The sequence below is a fragment of the Pelophylax lessonae genome (assembly GCF_965119305.1).
Source record: "Pelophylax lessonae genome assembly, chromosome: 1".
Lineage (NCBI taxonomy): Eukaryota > Metazoa > Chordata > Amphibia > Anura > Ranidae > Pelophylax > Pelophylax lessonae.
Window position 1 is genome coordinate 796,485,778 of NC_138768.1, and position 12,128 is coordinate 796,497,905.

Consider the following 12,128-nt stretch of genomic DNA (forward strand, 5'->3'; position numbering starts at 1 on the left):
TAAAAAACTGAAAAATTGGGCGTGCAAAATTATTCAGCCCCCTTAAGTTAATACTTTGTAGCGCCACCTTTTGCTGCGATTACAGCTGTAAGTCGCTTGGGGTATGTCTCTATCAGTTTTGCACATCGAGAGACTGAAATCTTTGCCCAATCCTCCTTGCAAAACAGCTCGAGCTCAGTGAGGTTGGATGGAGAGCGTTTGTGAACAGCAGTTTTCAGTTCTTTCCACAGATTCTCGATTGGATTCAGGTCTGGACTTTGACTTGGCCATTCTAACACCTGGATATGTTTATTTGTGAACCATTCCATTGTAGATTTTGCTTTATGTTTTGGATCATTGTCTTGTTGGAAGACAAATCTCCGTCTCAGTCTCAGGTCTTTTGCAGACTCCATCAGGTTTTCTTCCAGAATGGTCCTGTATTTGGCTCCATCCATCTTCCCATCAATTTTAACCATCTTCCCTGTCCCTGCTGAAGAAAAGCAGGCCCAAACCATGATGCTGCCACCACCATGTTTGACAGTGGGGATGGTGTGTTCAGGGTGATGAGCTGTGTTGCTTTTACGCCAAACATAAAGTTTTGCATTGTTGCCAAAAAGTTTGATTTTGGTTTAATCTGAGCAGAGCACCTTCTTCCACATGTTTGGTGTGTCTCCCAGGTGGCTTGTGGCAAACTTTAAACAACACTTTTTATGGATATCTTTAAGAAATGGCTTTCTTCTTGCCTCTCTTCCATGAAGGCCAGATTTGTGCAGTATACGACTGATTGTTGTCCTATGGACAGAGTCTCCCACCTCAGCTGTAGATCTCTGCAGTTCATCCAGAGTGATCATGGGCCTCTTGGCTGCATCTCTGATCAGTCTTCTCCTTGTATGAGCTGAAAGTTTAGAGGGACGGCCAGGTCTTCGTAGATTTGCAGTGGTCTGATACTCCTTCCATTTCAATATTATCGCTTGCACAGTGCTCCTTGGGATGTTTAAAGCTTGGGAAATCTTTTTGTATCCAAATCCGGCTTTAAACTTCTCCACAACAGTATCTCGGAACTGCCTGGTGTGTTCCTTGTTCTTCATGATGCTCTCTGCGCTTTAAACTGACCTCTGAGACTATCACAGTGCAGGTGCATTTATACGGAGACTTGATTACACACAGGTGGATTCTATTTATCATCATTAGTCATTTAGGTCAACATTGGATCGTTCAGAGATCCTCACTGAACTTCTGGAGAGAGTTTGCTGCACTGAAAGTAAAAGGGCTGAATAATTTTGCACGCCCAATTTTTCAGTTTTTATTTGTTAAAAAAGTTTGAAATATCCAATAAATTTCGTTCCCCTTCATGATTGTGTCCCACTTGTTGTTGATTCTTCACAAAAAATTACAGTTTTATATCTTCATGTTTGAAGCCTGAAATGTGGCAAAAGATCGCAAAGTTCAAGGGGGCCGAATACTTTTGCAAGGCACTGTGTATATATATATATATATATATATATATATATATATATATATATATATATATATCAGCCCTCAAATTTTCCATTCGCCTGCTCGCATTTTGCGAGTGGAAAATGATTGTGGGCGAGGACGACAGAGGAGAGGAAGAGGAAAGGCAGCCAGATAATCAGAGCGGGGATCGCTGCACTGTAACATCTTTCATTTGAAATGCCGGGCGTTCAGCTTCACGTGTAGTCCCGCCTCCTGGCTTGGCTCCTTTGATAGACAGAACACCGCCGGTACGTGTGACGTCTATCATAGTATCATAGGAGCCGAGCCAGGAGGCGGGACTACGCGTGAAGCTGAGCGCCCAGCAATGAAAGATGTTACAATGCAGCGATCCCCGCTCTGATTATCCGGCCGCCTTTCCTCTTCCTCTCTCTTCTCCTGCACAGGTGAGGCTGCAATTCATATTAATGTTCACGTGGTTGGGGGGAGGGGGGTCTAATATAGGATTACAAGGCTCAGCATGTCTTATTTATGGTCACATGTTTGGGGGGGGGCATCTCCTATAGGACTACAAGGCTCAGCATTCCATATTTCTAGTTACACGACTAATGGGGGGGTCTCATATAGGACTACAAGGCACAGCATGTCTTATTTATGGTCACATGATGGGGGCGGGGCGTCTCCTATAGGACTACAAGGCTCAGCATTCCATATTTCTAGTCACATGGCTAAGGGGGGGGTCTCATATAGGACTACAAGGCACAGCATTCCATATTTCTATTCACATGCCTAAGGGGGGGTCTCATATAGGACTACAGGCACAGCATGTCTTATTTATGGTCACATGATGGGGGCGGGGCGTCTCCTATAGGACTACAAGGCTCAGCATTCCATATTTCTAGTTACACGACTAATGGGGGGGTCTCATATAGGACTACAAGGCACAGCATGTCTTATGGTCACATGATGGGGGGGGGATCTCATATAGGACTACAAGGCACAACAGCATGTCTTATGGTCACATGATGGCCCTACAAGGCTCAGCATTCCATATTTCTAGTCACATGGCTAAGGGGGGGGGGTCTCAAATAGGACTACAAGGCACAGCATGTCTTATTTATGGTCACATGATTGGGGTGGTGTCTCATATAGGACTACAAGGCGCAACATGTCTTATTTATGGTCACATGATATAGGTGGGGCAACTGGTGGCAAGAAACCCTTCAGGCCCGGCTAGTAGCTCAGGACTTGGAATTTTGAGCCCTGTATATATGTATATATATATATATATATATATATATATATATATATATATTTACACACACACAGTGCCTTGAGAAAGTATTTAGCCCCCTTGAACTTTGCGACCTTTTGCCACATTTCAGGCTTCAAACATAAAGATACAAAACTGTAATTTTTTCTGTGAAGAATCAACAACAAGTGGGACACAATCATGAAGTGGAGAAGTTTAAAGCCGGATTTGGATGCAAAAAGATTTCCCAAGCTTTAAACATCCCAAGGAGCACTGTGCAAGCGATAATATTGAAATGGAAGGAGTATCAGACCACTGCAAATCTACAAAGACCTGGCCGTCCCTCTAAACTTTCAGCTCATACAAGGAGAAGACTGATCAGAGATGCAGCCAAGAGGCCCATGATCACTCTGGATGAACTGCAGAGATCTACAGCTGAGGTGGGAGACTCTGTCCATAGGACAACAATCAGTCGTATACTGCACAAATCTGGCCTTTATGGAAGAGTGGCAAGAAGAAAGCCATTTCTTAAAGATATCCATAAAAAGTGTCGTTTAAAGTTTGCCACAAGCCACCTGGGAGACACACCAAACATGTGGAAGAAGGTGCTCTGGTCAGATGAAACCAAAATCAAACTTTTTGGCAACAATGCAAAACGTTATGTTTGGCGTAAAAGCAACACAGCTCCTCACCCTGAACACACCATCCCCACTGTCAAACATGGTGGTGGCAGCATCATGGTTTGGGCCTGCTTTTCTTCAGCAGGGACAGGGAAGATGGTTAAAATTGATGGGAAGATGGATGGAGCCAAATACAGGACCATTCTGGAAGAAAACCTGATGGAGTCTGCAAAAGACCTGAGACTGAGACGGAGATTTCTCTTCCAACAAGACAATGATCCAAAACATGAAGCAAAATCCACAATGGAATGGTTCACAAATAAACATATCCAGGTGCTAGAATGGCCAAGTCAAAGTCCAGACCTGAATCCAATAAAAAATCTGTGGAAAGAACTGAAAACTGCTGTTCACAAACGCTCTCCATCCAACCTCACTGAGCTCAAGAGGTTTTGCAAGGAGGAATGGGCAAAAATTTCAGTCTCTCGATGTGCAAAACTGATAGAGACATACCCCAAGCGACTTACAGCTGTAATCGCAGCAAAAGGTGGCGCTACAAAGTATTAACTTAAGGGGGCTGGATAAGTTTTTTAATTGGTTAAAAAAGTTTGAAATATCCAATAAATTGCGTTCCACTTCATGATTGTGTCCCACTTGTTGATTCTTCACAAAAAAATTACAGTTTTTTATCTTTATGTTTGAAGCCTGAAATGTGGCAAAAGGTCGCAAAGTTCAAGGGGGCCGAATACTTTCGCAAAGCATATATATATATATATATATATATATATATATATATATATATATATATATACAGTATATAATGTTCCTCTATCTCTGCTTTCTCTCCTCCAAAACAGATAAAGGAAGGAGCTTTTTTACTTGCATTACAATGCACACAAGTGTGAACCGGTAAAAGTCAGCCACGTATTTATTAGTATTTTCAGAGCAATGGTAGACTCCTCATTCCGCTCTGTGCAGGTTTCAAACTATGGCAACACACCAAAATATGATAATTCTAGCTGCAGCACATACAGGCCAAACCAGTTTCCTTTACATAGAAACCACCTACAATGAGTCAGCAGTTGATGACATCCCCGGATAGCGAATGATGTAAGTATATTGAATTAAGAGCTTACACAACAACATTTCAGAAAATGAAAACACTGACAAGGTTTAGTTAAGAGAAAATTGAGCTATGGAATTCCATGGAAAGAGTTCTCTGCATTATAGATTATTTTTTTCATGTTTTAAATTAGCCTTTCTTAACCCTTTGAACACAGAGTAACCCTTAAAATAACGTTCTGTTCCCAGGGAACCCCTGCTAAACATTATTATATCTACAACTTATGCTACATTAATGTGATGGTCAGTCAGAAAGATACTCCTTACACTTGTGGTCATTGGGAAGAATTACCCTCTTACAGATAGCGAAAATGATCAATGGTGTCAGTGGAAACCTATCTGAAAGGCAAAACTTGCTAATTTCATTCCTCAAGGAACCCCTAGCAACCCTTGGAGGAACCCTAATTGAGAGACTGTGTTTTCATTGGATCAGAGGTACTTTTGTTGATAGTGAACAGCGGTGGCCCTGGGTACTCTTTGCCTTTCTCTCCCTACTTTTTTAATTTTACTTTTTAATGGCCAACTGGCCTAGATGTCCTGGGCCAGACATGGATAGAAATTAGAGAGATTTCATCTGTGAGCTAAGGCCAACTGGACAGGTCGATATCAGCGCCGTTTGGGGGAAGTTTAAAATTCACCCCTGAATTTTGGTAAGTACTACAGCCAAGGGATTTTGCTAGTTCCCTAAAATCTGATGTATCTGTTTTTGTGACTGGAGCCATTAGTATAAATATTTTCATGTACTTACATTGCAACTACAAATAGCCTAATGAATAAAATATTTGAATAATAATTGTTACAGCGTTTCTATCTTTTCCAACCCTTCCCTCTTGTATCAAAATGTGACTGGTCCCATTGAACGCCCAAAGTTGGTCATATACAAGCAGATAGGTCTGGCAAAAACATATTTTCTCAGCTGAGAAAAGTGTGATCTGCAATACATATGGACATCCATACTAAAGGTCAATTCTAACAGATACCATTGTATCTGTTGTTTCGGCATAACTGCAATATTCATACAAAAGTTACAATGAGAGCCAGCACTACCCCATCTTTCATTCTAAGTTTTTGTTATCCAAACTATATGTTAGCAAGAAAAGTTGTGGATGGGCCATAAAAGGGCAGACAATTAACAGACAAAATGAGCACATTTATAGGAGTGTGCACAGGGTGTGCCGGATGTGCCTGGGCAGGCCCTAATCACCGTGTGCCTATTAGTGTAGCCGAACCAGGTGCCAAGGCTATGTGTGCTGTACAGAGTGGCTGTTCTTGGTAGTGACAGGGCAAGTTGTACCCTCCTCCCGTGCTCTATTGCTACTTTGTTGGAGAGCAGGCGGAGCTCTGGTACCTGCTCTCTCTCGCTCCTACCGCTGCACAGGGGACACAGAGGGCGACGTGTGTGTCTCAAATAAATTAATAGTGCTGCGCAAAAAATAAATATATTAAATAGTTGAGACTAACAATCCGTGAAAAAATGTATATAAATAATCAGTGCCATAAAATTGTAATCAAGCATAAATCTGATAAATATCAAACAATAAATATGCAATAGTGCCAAACTAATAAAGTGCAAATGCAGTAATTGTGCCAGTATAAATTATATACGCAATATATAAAATGTGCAAACTGTATGAATGTGCAAATATTGCAAAAGAAAGTTCAATAATGAGTCCACGTGAATAATAGTGCTGAAAAACATACAGTCCTATAATAGTGAATCAGCCAAATTCAGGTGGCTAGTGCTTCCCAGTGGGGAGTGACCAGAGTGTCACAGCAAACAGCAACCATGCACCCCCTTATGAATGGGTGCTCACATTTAAATATATACAATAAAGCGTATATATAAGAGATCCTAGTGAACATCCATCCGGATCCTTATGGCTCCTCTCATCCAAGATAACCAAGGCTGGTGTGCCGTATCACTCAATGCAGCATCATATATAAACAGAGAACTCACAATAGTGCATGAAATCCTTAAAACTGATTTTTATTAAATAAAAGGTAAATAATCTCACTCACATGTAGTGGTGCACAACATGCACCATCAAATGGTCATAGCAGTAAAAACAATCCATCCAGAAACGATAATATCGTGGCGGTATAGCGGGAGACGCCGTTCACGTCTGCCTGCAGTGTGTACCTACAACCAACAGTTTTACCAAAGGGTAGCGAATCGCTCCGTCCATCCTTGCCCCTCCCCTACGCGTGACGACACAAGGGACCACGTGTCTTCATCAGGCGTGTGTGTCTGCTCCAGTGTTGCCAACGGCCCGTATTTTTACGGGCAGCTCGTAAAAACCAGGCACTTTTTCCCCTGCCTGTAAACAGGAAAAAGTGCCCTTAAAAAATGGCTGTGACAGCTTGGCTTTGGAACTGCGCATGCCCAGTTCCGGAGCCAGCCGAGAGACTGTGATATCTGGAGTATCTGTGTTTTCTGTGCAGGCGGGTCTGGCAGAGGCGAGACGGGTGGCTGAGCAAGCGTGCGTGATGTCGTCGTCATGGTGCATTTCCTGCCCCCACCCCCAGCTAGCCAGCCGCCTTGTGTGTGGGATGGACCAGGCGGGACTCCAAAACTCAGCAAGGCAAGCTGGGCCCGGCAGGGACAGATGAGCGGGACTTTGTCAGTCAGTGGCAGACTGGCAGTGCTTTTCTGGGCTGGAGTCTGGACTCTGGAGGGAGCAGTGACCACCAGTCAAGGTGTGGGAGACTAGACTGGATATACCTAGTTATGATACAAGCAAGGAATGGCATTATAACTTCTGGAGATGGCAGAAAGTTATTGTAGAATTGGCTTTCACATGTAAATATCATTCATTCATCGAGCCATTATACCTTTGTGCAAATAGTATGTGCCTGAGAATGATGTACACGATTGGCAGTTGACCCATGTTGTGGAGATTTGTTCCTGTAAATCTGAAATCCCATAACCCTGATGAATGCCACACTAAAAGGAATGATATATTCTCTACTACGCTCTGCTCCAGGTAATGACTTGTCTGTTCCGTACCCCACATGGCTTGGCTATGGCTTAGTACAGCGTTGTGTGCATTCAATACTCAGAATGACTCCACTCTGCACATTCATCTAGAGGAGAGAGACTGTCACATTATCACTGTAATTCATGTTGGCCAGCTTGGCCTGATGAGGTCACAGTCAGACACTGATGTCATCATCATCCTCTGTGCTGCTGCACATGTTGCCCTCCTGTCTGTGGGATTTCCACAAGATACTTGGGGCAGTCTAAGGCCCCATTCACATTATCACGTAGTGTTCTCGCTATGCGATTTTAACAGCTCGATTCTCATGCCTTTCTGAGTGTCGCATAGGACAGCCCATTCACTTGAATGGGCTGCCCCCTGCATGTTCGACGCACCAAAAGAAGCTCCTTCTCCTTTTCCCGTGACAAGCTTCTTATAAATCTTAAAGGTGTGGTTCGCAGCATAATCCTGTCTCGTGCTTGAACTTTGGGGTGCACAACCTAGTGCAATAGGCTGTCGACCCCTTTGGCACATTATTGGTCAGTGATTGTTTTATTCATGAGTACACTGATGACTGATGAGAGAAAAATACCAAGTGGCCAATCGAGACTACCATTTAAAAAAAAAAAAATCTTCATTTGGGACCCAATTCAAGTCACGGTACATTGTACTGGGCACGTTTTTTGCTCATTTTGGCTAAGAATGGGGCTATTCCTTCATCTCACATAAGACAAATATCAAAAGATATAAGCCTTTATTTCTCCTGCCTGGTAGATTGTATGCCCATTCTGTAATGCAGTATTGAAGAACTATCCGGCCATTCACTGGGGTGTCAGGTTCAGCAAATCTCTCGCACATGTCTGAGTCAATCACAGCATTTAGGAGAGCTGCGCCTCCGAAAGTGCCTGCAACCACAGAAATCCATTCCTCTGTCCCTGGTAACTGCTGAGCGAGGGAAAGCTGGGAACTCTGATGTGGAAGTAACAAGGATCAGGGCAGTGACAGGTCCCCAGGCAGCTGGCTACACTACCCATTGCAAACATGAAGCTAAAATCAATGTGTTCTGAATGACCCGGCACTGTTTCTGCTTTCACTTCTGCAGCTACAATACAAGACCATTGTATAAATAGAAACTTCAGTGAACTTTGAGAGTACACTTTTTTGGAGTCTATTTATTAGTGCTTTCACATAAGACTAAACTTTCATATAAGATTTACCCATTTTCTACAATGAAAACTGAATTATACAGGTGCATCTCTAAAATTACAATATCATCAAAAGGTTAGTTAATTTTTCAGTAATTCAATTCAAAAAGAGAAACTCATGTATTTTTTATAGATGCGTTACACACAGAGTGATAGATTTCAAGCATTTCTTTATTTTAATTTTGATTATTATGGCTTACAGCTAGTGAAAACCCAAAATTCAGCATCCCAGAAAATTAGAATACTACATAAGATCAATAAAAAAAAAGTTTTTTAAAATAGAAATGTTGGCTTACTGAAAAGTCTGTCCATGTACAGTATAGTATGCACTCAATACTTGATTGGGGCTCCTTTTGCATGAATTACTGCATCAATGTGGTGTGGCATGGGGGGCGATCAGCCTGTGGCACTGCTGAGGTGTTATGGAAGCCCAGGTTTCTTTGATAGCGGCCTTCAGCTCATCTGCATTATTGGGTCTGGTGTCTCTCATCTTCCTTTTGACTTTTCAGTAAGCCAACATTTCTGTATAAAAAAAAAATCCTTTTTTTTTTTTTATTGGTCTTATGTACTATTCAAATTTTCTGAGATACAGTACTGAACTTTGGGTTTTCATTAGCTGTAAGCCATAATCATAAAAATTAGAAGAAAGAAATGCTTTAAGTATATCGCTCTGTGTGTAACACATCAACAGTATATAAAATATATGAGTTTCACTTTTTGAATTAAATTATTGAAATAAATTAACTTATTGATGCTATTCAAATTTTATGAGCTGCACCTGTATGTGAAAGCTGGGTGAATTTTGTGTGAGAACACTTTGTTTTTTTGTATAAACAATTGCTGAATGTATTTTTCACGTGACTTTGACTTCTCACTTTGCTTGCTGTGTCATATTTTCCTGGGGGGTGGTGAAGACTACTCAGATGTTTCATGTACAGTATCTGCATTGCAATATTAATCAGCGCTCAGAACTGCTACAGTTAATAAGGATCTGTCTAGTCAAGCCATTCTCACCAAGGGATCATCCAGAGGTTGCTAGGGGTTCCTTGAGCTGTGTCTGATTGACCTCCCATTTGATGGTGCCTGGGTCCAAAGCCATTTGACAGAAGGACAAGGATAATCATCTTGCTGTCTTGTTTTGCTATGGGCATCATTTCCAAGGATTACCAATGTAAGAGACATTCTTACCACTGACACCCAAAGAATTGGACCTAAATATTTTTTCTAGGGTTCCCCCAGGGTAAAACAGTCCAGAAAAGTTAGTCTTAGTGCCGGTTCACACTGCAGCTGCACGACTTCGGGGTCGACCTGTGAAGTCGCGTGCACCGCGACTTCGGCACGACTTGCACGGACTTCATAAAATGAATGTCTATGCAAGTCGCTCCAGGTCGCCCTGAAGTAGTACAGGACCCTTTTTCTAAGTCGGAGCGACTTGTGTCGCTCCTATTAGAACCGTTCCTGTACTACACAATGGACCGAGACGGTGCGTGACTTGTCAGGCTGACCAAGTCGCCTGACAAGTCATACTAGTGTGAATGGACACTTAGTGGTCAAGGAAGTCTCAACTGCACAGCTATAAATATATAAGGAAAGTTCATGGTGAATAATAGCACCTTTGTATCAGGTTTTCTAATCTATAAGGGGTCATTCATACTAGCTTTGCTCTCTGTGGAGCCACCTGCCTTCAGATCATTCTTAAAGTGGAACTTATCTCTCCCAATCAACATTGATTATTTTTAACCCTCAAGCTGCTAGCATTAGTAAATAGATAGGAAAGTATATCATATTGCGTTAAACACATAAAGGTGTTCTACAATAGAGAAACACTGTGTTGATAAACGAATAGTACAATAAACAATATGGTTTAAATCAAACAAATCATAGCTGAAAAATGGTGACAAAAACACAAACAGGGTGCAAGTGAACAATATTGCAAAATTCAAAAGGTCCGCGTGAATGACCCAAAATGTGACACCAAGCGCACAATTGGCACAAAATGAATTCAATAACAAAAATCAAGTGAAAAACAGCAAATGTCCATGAACTTTAAACCAAATGAAACAGGTGATGTCGTCGGTGACAGAAAAAACACTAAAGGTGCCGGATGTTCCCGCCACCGGTGTTGCAATGCTTCTTCCCAGAAGTCTATAAAAAAAGGGCATATGTGTAACCAGATCCAATACACAGACCACGTGCTGGAGAGAGGGATAGATGGGAATCCTCCCACACCTTCCTATACACAGGGGATAGGTAAGCCTCTTACCAGCTGCTCAAACTGTAAGGACCTTAAAAGATTCCCAAATTGAGGGTATAATCCTTCCTCTCAACCAGATGCTGTGATGGGCCGGGTTTCCCCTGGTAGTCTTGACTACTCTTGATCCTCCGTATAAATCAGGTGACCTGATAAGTCGATCACCATACAGGTCTCCAGCTGGATGTCACCCCAATATTGATGTGTATTAGGAGATCAGCCCCAGGTCACATGACTGAGCTGAGCTAGGAAGTTGTCACTGGTGACTATGACATGGCAGCACATTACACCAGGACCACTTTTTTCAAGTGATTTCTTTCTAACAAAATTAGGCATAGACATATGGATGGATGGGGGAGTTTGCTTTGAATTTTAAAATGTAATTAAATAGTGTTTTTGATTTGTGGTGCTCAGATGCAGTGAAGATCCATTTTAAGAAAGTACTTGACAGGGGATGAGGCATTGTATCGCAGCCCCCTGAACCCTGCACTGGATTGCACATTGCCATTGTGGGCTGTTGCAGCCCAGCCCTATTCATTTGAATGGGTCTCCTTCAGTGGGTGGTAGCACCAACCAAAAGCAGCAGGGGGCACAATACCTGCTGTGGCCACAGCATATGTACACCCCTGACCGCTGCCTCTGCAGCTAAAGGGGGTAGCAGTTGGGGGGAGGGGGTTGGTTGGTAAACAAGCCCAAATAACATATACACTGCGCAAAAAAAAATGAAAAGATCACTTTTCAATTAGAGTATAGCATCAAGTCAATTAAACTCCTGGGATATTGATCTGGTCAGTTAAGTAGCAGAGGGGGTTTGTTAATCAATTTCGGCTTCTTTGGCGTTAATGAAATTAACAACAGGTGCACTAGATGGGCAACAATGAGACAACCTCCAAAACAGGAATGGTTTTACAGGTGGAGGCCAATGACATTTTTTTCCCTACTCATCTTTTCTGACTGTTTTTCACTAGTTTTGCATTTGGCTAGAGTCAGTGTCACTACTGGTAGCATGAGGCAATACCTGGACCCTATAGAGGTTGCACAGGCAATCCAAATCCTCAGGATGGAACATCAATATGTGCCATTGCCAAAAGGTTTGCTGCATCTCCCAGCACAGTCTCAAGAGCATTGACGAGATTCCAGAAGGCAGACAGTTACTCTAGGAGAGCTGGACAGGGCCATAGAAGGTCCTTAACCCATCAGCAGGACCGGTATCTGCTCCTTTGTTCAAGGAGGAACATCATGATCACTGCCAGAGCCCTATAAAATGAT